Below are 13262 nucleotides of genomic sequence, written 5' to 3'. Positions count from 1 at the left end.
TAGGGTAACTATAATCTCAGATTTTAGGGAGTGTATCATGTAAATGAAGAGATTAAGCAGATGATCATATGCACTATTAATTAAAGAGCAAGTTATTACAAGAATGGACATTTACTATGTCAAGAAATAAAGCTCAGAATAATATCTAAAGGTTAGAACAATAACGAGCAAATGGGATTGGGGTTTTCTTGGCAAAGATATTGGAGCAGACTGCCATTTCCTTCTCCAGTTCATTTTACAGGAATATGATATGATATGATATAATATAATATAATATAAGGAAACTGAAGCAAACAGGGTTAAGTAACTTGCCCAGGATCACCCAGCTAGTAAGTGTCTGAGGCCATATTTGAACTTAGAAAGATGAGTTTTCCTGACTCCAAGCCTGGCCCTGTATTCATCCAATGAGCCACCTAACTGCCCCCAAGGCTTCATTAGCAGACCCAAAAACATGACACAGACCTCAGATTACTCTCCCTCTTTCCAGTGCCATCACTATCCTGGATCCAAGCTGTGGATGTTTGCTTGGGCCTCAACAGCCAGCTTGGCCACAGTCCTTTAGGACCGAAAGTCTTTTGGGGCTGAGAAGCACCAGCACTGCAAAACTCTGAACTGCCAATTCTGGACCAGAGAACTAAAGAACAAAGGGAGTGAATGGGACAGGTCACCAGATCAGGATACTGTGTTGATTGGGAGTGGAGAAGAAGCAGTGAAACACTCCACCAAGTCTGAGGGAAAGAGCAAAGCATCAAGCTAAGCTTACTTTTGATCACCCAAAGTCACTTGGGGCAGAGAGACAAATACAGTTCTAATATAAACCAAAGAAAGAGAAAACAGGAAGAAAACTATAGACCAATATCATTAATAATCATTAATAAAAATTTTAAACAAAATCCTATCAAACCAAGTAGAGTAACTTAGTCAAGAAATCATTCATTATGTCCAAGTAGGATTTATGTCAGGGATGCTTGATAGTTCATTATTAGGAAAACAATCAACATAATTAATCATATTAAAAATCAAAACATCCAAAACCACAGGATCATCTCAATAGAGGTAGAAAAAGCCTTTGACAATGTATAAGATTCTTTCACCAACTCTACAAAGCACAGGCATACAGATCTTTTTTTTTTTAGTATCATAATAAGAATCTTTCTAAAAATCAAAAGCAGGTGTCATCTACAATAGGGATACATTAGAACCTTTTCCAATAAATACAGGAGTGAAATAAAGATGCTCACTCCACAATTATTTAATATAATTCTGGAAATGCTAGCAATAGAAACAAGACAAGAGAATGGCATGAAAGTAACAAGAAAGGTAAAGAGGAGATAAAATTATCCCTATTTGTTGATGATATGATGGTTTACTTGGAAAACCCCTGGGAATCAGTAAAGATAATAGAAACAGCAAAGCTGGGGTGGCTACATGGTACAGTAAGAGCGCTGCCCCAGAGTCGGGAGGACCCGGGATCGGTCCTGGCCTCAGATATTTAACACACACACACACACACACACACACACACACACACACACAAACTGGCCATGTAACCTTGGCCAAGTTACTTAACCCCAACTGCTTTAAAAAAGAAACAGCAAAGTTTCAGGCTACAAAACATCCTCAAAAATCAACAGCACTGAGTGTAGTGCAGAAGAACCAGGAAAACATGGTAAACAACAAAGGCAACACTGTGCGATGATCAACTATAACAGACTTAACTATGATAGACTTAGTTCTTCTTAGCAGTACAATGATCCAAGACAATTCCAAAAGACTCATGATGGAAAATGCTATGCACATTCTGAGAAAAAACTATGAAGTTTTTTCTAAAAATAGATCTAAAAGTAGATCAAAGTATATACTATTTTCACTCTTTTTGTGTGGCTTTTCCCTTCTGTTCTGTTACTTCTTTCACAACATGACTAATATGGAAATATGTTTACATGATTGCATGCATATAACTTCTATCAAATTGCTTACCATCTTGGAACTCAAAATCTTATTAAAAAAAAAAAGAATGTTGAAAACTGTCTTTCCAAGTAATTGGAAAAAATAAAAATACTATTTACAAAAAAGAAAACAACCCAACAACAGCATTTCTATCTAATAATAATAAAAAACCAAGAAGCCAACAATAGAAAGGGTAATCTCATTGCAAATAACTACAAAATGCATAAAATATCTGGGGGATCAACCTCTCAAAGCACACAAAAGACTTATGTAGATTCAATTACAAAGTTCTCCTTAAAGAAATTAAGAACTCACATAGGTAGAGGAATATTCAGTATTTATATTGAGGTTGTGCCAACAATAAAATAATTGTTTTATATTTCTGATTTATACTTTTAATGTTAAATCAATCAAATTACCAAGGGGATTACTTTACAAAACCTGATTAATAACAAAATTCATTTGGAAAAACAAAAGATCTAGAATATCAAGTAAAATGATGAAAAAAAAGTAAAGACAAAAGGGGAATAGCACTTCTACACCTCAAAAGTAGTTGTCATCAAAACCAGCTGTTTAAAGAACAGAAATAGAGTAATGTAATAAACTAGACATCAGAGATTCAGAAATAACAAACTCAATAACCCGGCATTGGATAAAGCAGAAAACATAAATGACCTAGGGAAGAACTCCCTATTTTATAAACTGCCAGGAGAACTGAAAAGCTGTCCAGGAGAAATTGAGCTTAGCCCAACAACTTATATCATACTCCACACACATTCTAAATGGATATGTGACCTTAATATTAAAGCTCATATTATGAAAAAATTAAAAGAGAAGCAGATCACATAACTCTCACTGTTATGTACAGGAGATATATTCTTAACCAAGTAAGAGATTTTTGTTAAGTCATTTTTCAGTTGTATCTGACTCTTCATGACCCCTTTTTGGGTTTTTCTTGGCAAGGATACTGGAGTAGTTTGCCATTTCCTTCTCCAGCTCATTTTACAGATGAGAAGACTGAGGCAAAAAGGGTTAAGAGACTTGCCCAAGGTCACAAAGCTAGTGTTTGAGGCTGGATTTGAAGATTCTAGGCCCAGCACACTATCCACTGTACCACCTAGCTGCCCAAATAAGAAAGAAGAAATTAAAAGATAAAAAAGATAATTCTGACTACTTGAAATTGAATCATAAAATAGGGAAAATGATCCACATGTAAAAAAATGTTTGCAGCAGTTCTTTTTGTGGTGGCAAAGAATTAGAAATTGAGGGGATACCCATCAGTTGGGGAATGGCTGCAAGCTGTGGTATGTGAAGGTAATGGAATACTATTATGCTATAAGAAATGATCCTCAGACTGCTTTCAGAAAAACTTGGAAAGACTTATATGAACTGATGCTGACTGAAGTGAGCAGAACCAGGAGAATATGGCACAAAGTAACAGCAACACTATACAACAACCAACTTTGATAGACTTTACCCCTCTCAGCAATACAATGTTCTAAGACAATTCCAAAAGATTCATGATGGAAAATGCAATCCACTACCAGAGAAAGAACTATGGAGTCTGAATGCAGATTGAAGCATACCATTTCCTCTCTTTTTTTTCTTTCTCGTGGTTTTTCCCTTATGTTCTGATTCTTCTTTAATAACATGACTAATGTGGAAATGTTTAATATGATTGTACATGTATAACCTATATTAGACTGCTTGCCATCTTGGAGGATGGAGATGGAGGAAGGGAGCAAAAAAAAAATGGAACTCAAAATCTTATAAAAGTGAATGCTGAAAACTATCTTTACATGTAATTGGAAAAAATAAAATACTATTAAGTAAGGGGGAAAAGAAATTGAAGTTTCTGCAGACAACATTAATGCATCTAGATTAAAAAGGGAAGTGGCTGAATGGGGAAAAAATTTGTATCAAATTGATAAAGGTTTAGTATCAATAAGATGTGCAGAGAGAGACAGAGAGAGAGAAAGGAGAGAGAGAGAGAGAGAGAGAGAGAGACAGACAGAGAGAGACAGAGACAGAGACAGAGACAGGAAGGAAAAGAGAGGGAGAGAAAGTGAGAGCAGGAAATGGTTAAAAGATAGTTCTCAAAAGACAAACTGCAAAGCATTCACAATCACATGAAAAAATTCTCCAGGGGCGGCTAGGTGTTGCAGTGAATAGAACACCAGCCCTGGAGTCAGGAGGACCTGAGTTCAAATCCGACCTTAGACACTTAACATAAAACTAGCCGTGTGACCTTGGGCAAGTCATTTAACCCCAACTGTCCTACCTTCCTCCCTCCAAAAAGCAAAATAAATAGTTGAATAAAATTTTTTTTAAATAGTTGAATAAAAATTTTTTAAAATCTCCAAATCACTAATAAGAAAAATGCAAATGAAAAACATTTTTTTCACCTTACAACCTGCAAAATGGCAAAAATAACAAACTGTCAATAGTCAATGTTGAAGGGGTTGTAGAAAGACAAATATACTAATACACTGTTGGTGGAGCTGTGAAATCATACAACCATTTTGGAAAGCAATTTTGAATTATGCAAATAAAATGACTAAAAAAATGAATCAGAGACTCCATTACTAAGCTTATACCCCAAAAAAGTCATCAATAAGGAAAAAGTCCCCCATGTACTCTAAAATAATTATAGCAGTACTGTTTCTGTGATAGTTAAGAACTGGAAAAAAAGCAGATGTCCATCAACCGGAGAACAGGTAAACAAATTGTAGTACATGAATGTAATGAAATACTACTGTGCTATAAAGAAATAATTTGTGTGATAAATACAGAGAAGCATGGGAAAATCTGTATGAACTGATACAGAGTGAAGTAAGCAGTCAAGAAAACAAATAACTGTAACAATGTAAATGCAAAGAAGACCACAATGAAAAATCAAATGTATAAGTAATAAAATTATAAAGATCAAGTGAGAATCAAATGAAAAGATATGAGAAGACACATGTCCCTAACCTACCCCTTAGCGGAGGTGAGAGGTCTACAAGTATTACACATATTTTCAGACTTTTTCAATTCATCCACCAGTTATGCCGGTTTTTCCCCCTCTCCAAAAAACACTATTTTTCATATAGGATGGCTCTTTGGGAGAGGGACTAGAGGGGAATGGATACATGGGATACTATGGTAATGTAAGAAACAGAAAACATCAATAAAATCTTAATTTTTAAAAAGAGCAAGTCTGACCTTCTTCCCTCTCACACACACATCTCTCTATGAGGCATTCAAATTCCATCATAACTTGCTCTCCCCTCAGTTTCCCAGTCTTCTTACACCTGCCCACCCCTCCAAATACTCTGTGATCCAGTGACACTGGACTCCTTGATGTTCACTGGATAAGACACCCTATTCTCCTGACCAGGCATTTTCACTGGCCATCTCCAATGCTGGAATGCTCTTCCTCCTCATATCCATCTCCTGGCTTCCCCTGACTTTTTTTGAGTCACAGTTAAAAATCCTACCTTCTACAGAAAGCCTTTCCCAATCCCCCTTAATTCCAGTGCCTTCCTTCTCTTGATTATTTCCAATTTTCCTGTAAGTATCTTATATGTAAATAGTTGGTTCCATGTTTGGTATCTCTCCCATTAGACTGTGAGTTCCTTGAGAGCAGGGGGCTGTCTTTTGTCTTTCTTAGTATAGCAAGCAGTTAGTACAGTGCCTGATACACAGGTGCTTTAAAAAGTTTAATAACTGACCTCAAATCATGCTTTCAATCAGTTCAGTAATTTCTTTTAATTAAGACTTTAATCAATGAAAGTTTATTGGGGGAGGAAGAAGGAAAAAAAACCCAAAGAAACAGAGCACAGCCAAAAACAAAAAGCAAAAACCTAACCACAAAAAGGATATAGGGACACCCAGGCTTTCTCCAGGTTTGAAAATCTTTGTTACCTACATTTAACTGATTTTTTCTAAAAAATAATCTCCAAATAGTGGTTAGTCTACTTATTTAGGGTAGTGGGGATTATCAAGGTAGCAACTTAATAAATTCTAGTTCCAAAAAGACAGAATTCCCCTATCAAATAGCTACTAAGTATATATTAATGAGTATGCCTGATTTCTATTAATGTATGTAAAAGATCATGACTCCATTAGATTAACTAGTTCATAAAAGATAAGGAGTGTGGAGAGAATACAAACTCACACAGAATATAGAATATAGAAAGCAAAACCTTCCTTCAAGTCAGTATTAGGATTCTTACCAGCCATTTTTATTACACCTGGAGGACAACCTATTTTTCCCCAGGAAAAACTACTTCCTCTTCTCTGGACCTCAATTTTCTCACCTGTTAAATAACTGGGGTGAACTTATTTCCCAACTTTATGTCCCAAGGGTTCATCTCATTAAGTGAAATGAGTATTAAACTTTAAGTGTCCTACACACACACACACACACACACACACACACTCTTTTAAAAATATACATGTAAATTCTGTTGTGCTCAATAAAATAAAAAGTAACTTAAAAGTATTACTGAGTTCATAGTGACTTTTTTTTTGGTCTTTTAGGAGGGGGGAAGGCAGGGCAATTGGGGTTAAGTGACTTGCCCAATGTCACACAGCTAGTAAATGTGTCAAGTGTCTGAGGCTGGATTTTGAACTCAGGTCCTCCTGATTCCAGGATCGGTGCTCCATTCACTGTGTCACCTTGATGGCCCTCATAATGACTTTTTTTTTTCCCAAATGCTTTATTAACTTCTAATTTACACCATTCATTTCTGCCAGAATTTGAGTTACAGATTTTCTCCCCATTTTTCCCCTACCCACCGCCCCAAAATAGCAGTCCCACAGGATATCTCCTCCTCCAATCTGCTCTCTCCCATATTTTCTCCCATACCCCTTTCGACTTTTCCAGTGGATCTCTATGTCCCAATGCCTGTATATCTTATTTCCCAATTACATGTAAAATAGTATTAATAATAATAGTATGTGTATATATATATATATATATATATATATATATATATGTTTGAGTATCAGATTTTAAAACTTTGAACTCCAGATTCATTCCCTTCCTCCCCTGTCTCCCACCCTTACTGAGAAGATAGTTCAGTATAGGTTGTACATATGTGGCTAATGCAAAACAATAACACAGCAGATATATTGTAAAAGACTGACTATATTTCCCTCCCTCCTATCCCATCTCCCACTTATTCTATTCTCTACTTTGATCACGTCCCTTTTCAAAAGTGGGTGCCCCCAACTTCCCTCCCCCCCAGCCTGCCCTCCCTTCCATCATATCCCCCCTCTCATCTCCTCCCCTCCCTACTCTCCTGGAGGGTGACATACCCTATTTAGTGTGTATTTCATTCCCTCCTCAAGCCAAACTCAATGGGAATAAGGTTGACCCATTCCCTTTTGCCTTCCTATTCTTCCCCTCCATTGTAACCATTTTCCCTTGCCTCTTTGTATATATATATTTATATATATATATATATATATATTTTTTTTTTTCTATTCCCTTCAACTACTGAGAAAAGTTTCATAAGTTACAATTATTGTTTTTCCATGTAGGAATGTTAATAGCTCAACTCTGATAAGTATGATTTCTTTTCCCTGTTTACCTTCTCATGCTTCTATTGCTTCTTGTATCTGAATGTCAGATTTTCTATTCAACTCTGGCTTTTTCATCAATGCTTGCAAGTCCTCTATTCCACTGAATGACCATATTTTCCCCTGAAACATGATACTCAAGTTTTGCTGGGTAGGTGACTATTGGTTTTAATACCAGCTCCTTTGACCTCCGGAATATCACATTCCAAGCCCTTTGATCCCTCAGTGTAGAAGCTGCCAGATCCTAGGTTATCCTGATTGTGTTTCCACAATATTCAAATTATTTCTTCCTGGCTGCTTGTAATATTCTCTCCTTAATCTGGGAATTCCGGAACCTGGCTATAATATTCCTAGGAGTTTTCTTTTTGGGATCTTTTTCAGGAGGTGATCGGTGGATTCTTTCAACCTCTATTTTGCCCTCTGGTTCTAAAACATCAGGGCAGTTTTCTTTGAGAACTTCCTGGACGATGATTTCTAGGTTCTTACTTTGATCATGGCTTTCAGGTAATCCAATCATTTTTAAATTATCTCTCCTGGATCTACGTTCCAGATCAGTGGTTTTTCTCATGAGATATTTCACATTGCCTTCTATTCTTTCATTTGTTTGGTTCTGTTTAACAGCATCTTGATTTCTCATAAAGTCATTAGCTTCCATTTGCTCCAATCTAATTCTGAAGCAATGATTCTCCTCATTGAACTTTTGAGATTCTTTTTCCATCTGGCAAATTCAGCTTTTTAAGGTATTCTTCTCCTCGTTGCCTTTTTCAACCTCTTTTGCCATTTGAGTTAGTCTATTTTTTAAGGTTTGATTTTCCTCAGTCAGGCTGTTGACTCATTTCATAATTTTCTTGCATCATTCTCATTTCTCTTCCCAATTTTTCCTCCGCTTCCTTACCTGCTTCTTAAGGTCCTCTATGGCCTGTAACCAGCTTGTATTTTCCTTTGAAGCTTTTGGTGCAGGAGTTCTGACTTCACTGTCTTCCTCCTGTTCCATGCTTTGATCCTTTGCCCCCAAAATAGGAGTCTAATGTTGGAATCTTCTGTCTGCTTTGTTTCTTTTGCCTGGTCATGTCGCCCCCTCAGTCACTTGACTCCTGGGCTTTTTGCCACAGAAGGACTCTGCTACCAGATGGGAGCTTCCATCCCAAACACTGGGGTTTTCTCAGCTGCCGGAGGTATTAGATGGGTGCCCTCTCTGAGTTCTCCACACTGGTAAGCTGGACACACACCCCAGGACCTCCCCGCTAGACTGCAATCCAGATCCAAGAAGGTTAAAGCAAGAGTGATTACCCCTCAGACTGGTGCTTGGGACCCTACACTCTGCAGGCCAGGAGCTGAAGCTGCCACATGGTGCTGGCTGGCTATGCTGATGTCTCAGAGGCTTCTCGCCCTGGGGGCAAAGCCACAAACTGTCACTTACTAGGTCCCAAAGTCCAGACTGCACTGACCTCTCACTTTGTCCTTCACATCTATGTGTTGACAAATCTGGAAAGGGCCACAGCTGCTGCTGATCTGGGGTCCCTCAGGCCATACATAGGCCGGTCAGGCCCGCCCTGGGGCTAAAGCCTTGGTGTGGGGCCCTGGAACTCGGCTCCCAGAGCACTGCACTCACTGGCTGATTCCTGAGCCAGCAGGCCTGCCGGGCTGTCCTCAACAGGAGGTTAGCTTCTGTGTGTCATTTTGTGGGTTCTGCAGCTCCAAAGTTTGTTTAGAGTCCCCTTTTACATGGATTGGGGAAGGTGGAAGGCGGAGCCCAGCAGAGGTCCTGCTTCTACTCTGCCTTCTTGACTCCGCCCCCCTCATAATGACTTTTAACAGATGCTAACAAATACAATTAATATCATTTGGAGATCTGTAAAATTTTGATGTAAAAATGAATCTTTGCACTCAAAAATCTGGGAACAGGCTAATCAGGGGGGTGAAAACCACAGACTCTTGAGGAGTCCTTAGATAAACTTTAGTGTGTCCATGAACTTGGGAAAAAAATTACATCTTTATTTTCCCTGACATCTAACTGAAATTTAGCATTTCCTTCAGTTAGCATTGTTCTGAAAAGAGGTACATAAGTTTCACCAGACTTCCAAAGGGGCTCATGACACAAGGTTAAGAACACTTGACTAGATGATTCCTTTGGTCCCTTCTAACTTTAACATTCTATGGCACTTACTCCACCAATCTTATTTTCAAAATAGTAATGACTATCAAATGTCAAACTATATTTTCATCACATACTACCCACTTGACAACCAAGTTTTACTAACAGGATTAAGAGAAGCATAATGGCTAAAAAATATATATGAGAAAGATGTACTGGAAAAAAACACTAAATCCAAACAGATAAAAATCAATCTGGATTAAAATTATTTAATGAGTATTACATTTACATTATGACTTAAACTAGACATCATCTTTCCTTACTGCTAGTCCCATTCCCTTCTAAACTTACTCTATGAAATAGATAAACTCTCTTCCTGAGTCCACAAATAAGTTCCTTTCTCCTAAAAAGTGAGAAAAATCACACTTTTCTCCCCTTAACCCTAACAAACCTAAAGGATAGTTTTCTCTTCTTTCCCTTTCAATGACAAACTTAATATGACTAACAAAAGAGTAGACTATGTTCTTACAATCTGACTTTTGTCCCCCAAACTGCAGAGAGATAATTAATGACAACTTTCATCACCAAATTTAGTGGCACCCTTTCAGTCTTCATGTCATGAATAGAGAGCCAGCCCTGAAGCCAGGCAGACCTGAGTTCAAGCCTCACTTCTGACACAAACTATCTATGTAACCTTGGGCAAGTCTCTAAACTTCTCAGAGGTCTATGCAACTTAAGGTGCCAACTTGCATTTGAAGATAGAGTTACCTGGGGGCTCTCTATACTAATTAGCAGATTGGAAGAATATAAGAGAACAATATGATATGGAAGAAAAAACAAAAATCCAAATAAGTTAGTTTCTAAGATAAGGAGGTGATAAATCCCACTGTACTCATATCCACTATACTCATATATTTTTGGCAAAACAGTGATAGGCCACTAATGGTATATCCCCCCACATACACTCCCTCTGAAAAATGAAAAACTGGGGAAAATGCCTAGAGAAAACTCAAGAGGAATATAACAGTTATGTCATATAAGGAGCTAGAATGTATTGGGGATAGATTTGTTCTGCTTGGCAATAGGAGATAGAACTGCAAGGAATAGATATTAAGTTGCAAAGAGAAAAATTTAGATTTTATGTTAATTTTTTTTTTTAAGCAATCGGGGTTAAGTAACTTGCTCAAGGTTACATGGCCAGTTATCTCTGGGTGTGGTGCTGAGTGTCCGAGCCCGGGATTTGATCTCCAGGTCATCCCAACACTGGAGCCCGTGCTAAGAGCCTGTGCTCTTACTCGCTGAGCCACCTGGCCGCCCCTAAGCAATTTTGGTTAAGTAACTTGCTCAAGGTTACGCGGCCAGGTGTTTCTGGGTGGGTGCTAAATGTCTGAGTCCAGATTCGATCCACATGTCATTCCGACATTGGAGCTGGTGCTCTCTTACTCGCTGTGCTACCTGGCCGCCCCTGTTAATACTTTTTTACTTACTATTACAATTATGAGCTATTTAGGGAAATAGCAGGTTTCTCCTCACTAGAAGTCTTCAAGGCAAGACCTAAATGACCCCAGTTGTCAGGAATGTTATAGAGGGGATTCTTGAGCAAGTATAAGTTGGATAACATGGTCTCTGAGAAACACCTTCCAAATCAAATTTTATCTTTTTTCCTTCTGTTCTTCTGCCCTTTTCAATTTGGGTATCCCCAAAGGCTCTATTCTTGGCCATCTGCTGTTCTCTCTACTTTTTCCCTTGGAGATTTTTAACATACCAGTTTCAATAACCAGTTCTATACAAGTAATTTTCCAATTTATGTTTTTCTCCTCAGGACCCATGCCCCATATTTTCAAGGACATACTAGAGCATATCCATGTAGATTTTACATTACACTTCAAACAGCATATTTGAAACTAAATTCATCTTTCCCATTATGAAAGATCCAACTTCCTAGGGCATCTAAACTCACTGAGATCAGTTACCAGTTGAAGGTATGAGGTTCATCCTTGGATTCAAACCAGGGCTTTTACCACTTTATAAACCTTTATTCTATTAATTCCTAATTGTAGGTACCAAACTTCCTGGAACCTTCCTGGTCCCCTGAGTCTTTTTAATTCCCTACATTCAGTGTGAGGGAAGAAGAGAAGAAGAATAGCAGTAGAAGTAATAATAACGATGATAGTATTTGTATGATGCATTAAGGTTTGCAAGGGCTTTACAAATATTATATTATTTGATCCTAACAAAAACCCTAGAAGGTAGGGTTTTGTTTTATTTTTTAACTATCAATTTACAGATGAGGAGACTGAAGCAAATAGGGGTTAAGTGCCTTGCCCAAAGTCAGTGTAGTTTAGTAGAAAGTGTTGGACTTGGGAGTCAGGAAAGACTTAGTTCCAAATCTTGGCTTGTGTGACCCTAGGAAAGTCATTTTAGCCACTCTGAGCCTTTGTTTCCTCATGTGTAAAATAAGGATAACAATGACTAAAACACTTACAAAGACAAAACAAAAACAATGCCTGTAGTCGAGGAGCTTACATTATCCCATCTACTGCTTATTGGGTTAGAATTTCTAGGGCTTATTTATAAAGAGGAAGGGAATAAACAAATTCATAACAGAATGCGGTAAAAGTTATTCAAAGTATATACATAAAAGAAAACTATACCACTGAAAATGGAGCAGTACCTAAGCTTTTTTTTATTTGTTTTTAGTTTTCAACATTCACTTCCATAAGATTTTGAGTGTTACATTTTCTCTCCCTACCTCAACTACTCCCTCCTCAAGACAGCCAGCAATCTGATATAGGCTATAAATGTACAATCATATTAAACATATTTCCACATTAAGTCATGTTGTAAAGAATGAGAACCAAAGGGGAAAAAAAACCACGAGAAAGAAAAAACAAAAAGAAGACTGAGAAAAGTATGCTTCGATCTGCATTCAGAATCCATAGTTCTTTGTCTGGATGTGGACAGCATTTTCCGTCATGAGTCTTTTGAACTGTCTTAGATCATCATATTGCTGAGAAGAGCTAAGTCTATCAAAGTCAGTCCTCACACAATGTGGCTGTTACTGTGTACAATGTTCTCCTGGTTTTACTCCTTTCACTCAGCTTCAGTTCATTTGTCTTTTCAGGTTTTTCTAAAAGCATCCTGCTCATCATTTCTTATAGCACACTAGTATTTCATTACATTCATACACCACAACTTGTTCAGCCATTCCCTAGCTGATGGACATCCCCTCAATTTCCAATTCTTAGCTGCCACAAAAAGAGCTGCTATAAATATTTTTGTACATGTGGACCCCTTTCACATTTTTGTGATCTCTTTGGGAGACAGACCTAGAAGTGGTGCTGCTGGGTCAAAGTGTATACACAGTTTTATAGTCCTTTGGGGTTATAGTTCCAAATTGTTCTCTAGCATGGCTGGAGTAGTTCACAACTCCACCAATGCATTAGTGTTCCAATTTTCCCACATCTTCTCCAACATTTATCATTGTCCTGTTTTGTCATGTTACCCAAAATGATAGGTGTGATGTGGTATCTAAGCTCTCCTAACTTTAAAGTTCTTTCGGCCAAAACTCTTCCTAGGTCTGAGATGTGCACTCCTCTTAGTTTCTCAAAAGTAAATGATGGTTTGTTTTTTTTGGCAAAACATATAT

The 13262-nt window shown here is 37.8% G+C and overlaps 2 protein-coding genes across 2 annotated transcripts in view; both read right to left on the bottom strand.

Annotated features, from left to right (window-relative positions):
- HADHB (hydroxyacyl-CoA dehydrogenase trifunctional multienzyme complex subunit beta) overlaps positions 1-4589 on the bottom strand; it is a 228772-nt gene extending 224183 nt beyond the window's left edge. The window contains exon 1 of the mRNA XM_069072018.1: positions 4578-4589. The gene's annotated coding sequence lies outside the window, so the exon portion shown is untranslated. The remainder of the gene's footprint in view (positions 1-4577) is intronic.
- The window catches only part of RAB10 (RAB10, member RAS oncogene family), a 99327-nt gene that overhangs the window by 51109 nt on the left and 34956 nt on the right, over positions 1-13262 (bottom strand). The gene's annotated exons all lie outside the window — the stretch shown is intronic.

Source organism: Petaurus breviceps, unplaced genomic scaffold (genome assembly GCF_028583685.1).
Source record: "Petaurus breviceps papuanus isolate PSGF00001 unplaced genomic scaffold, PetGlider_PUasm1.0 90845, whole genome shotgun sequence".
Taxonomy (NCBI): domain Eukaryota; kingdom Metazoa; phylum Chordata; class Mammalia; order Diprotodontia; family Petauridae; genus Petaurus; species Petaurus breviceps.
This window is presented reverse-complemented; position numbering and strand designations above follow the sequence as displayed.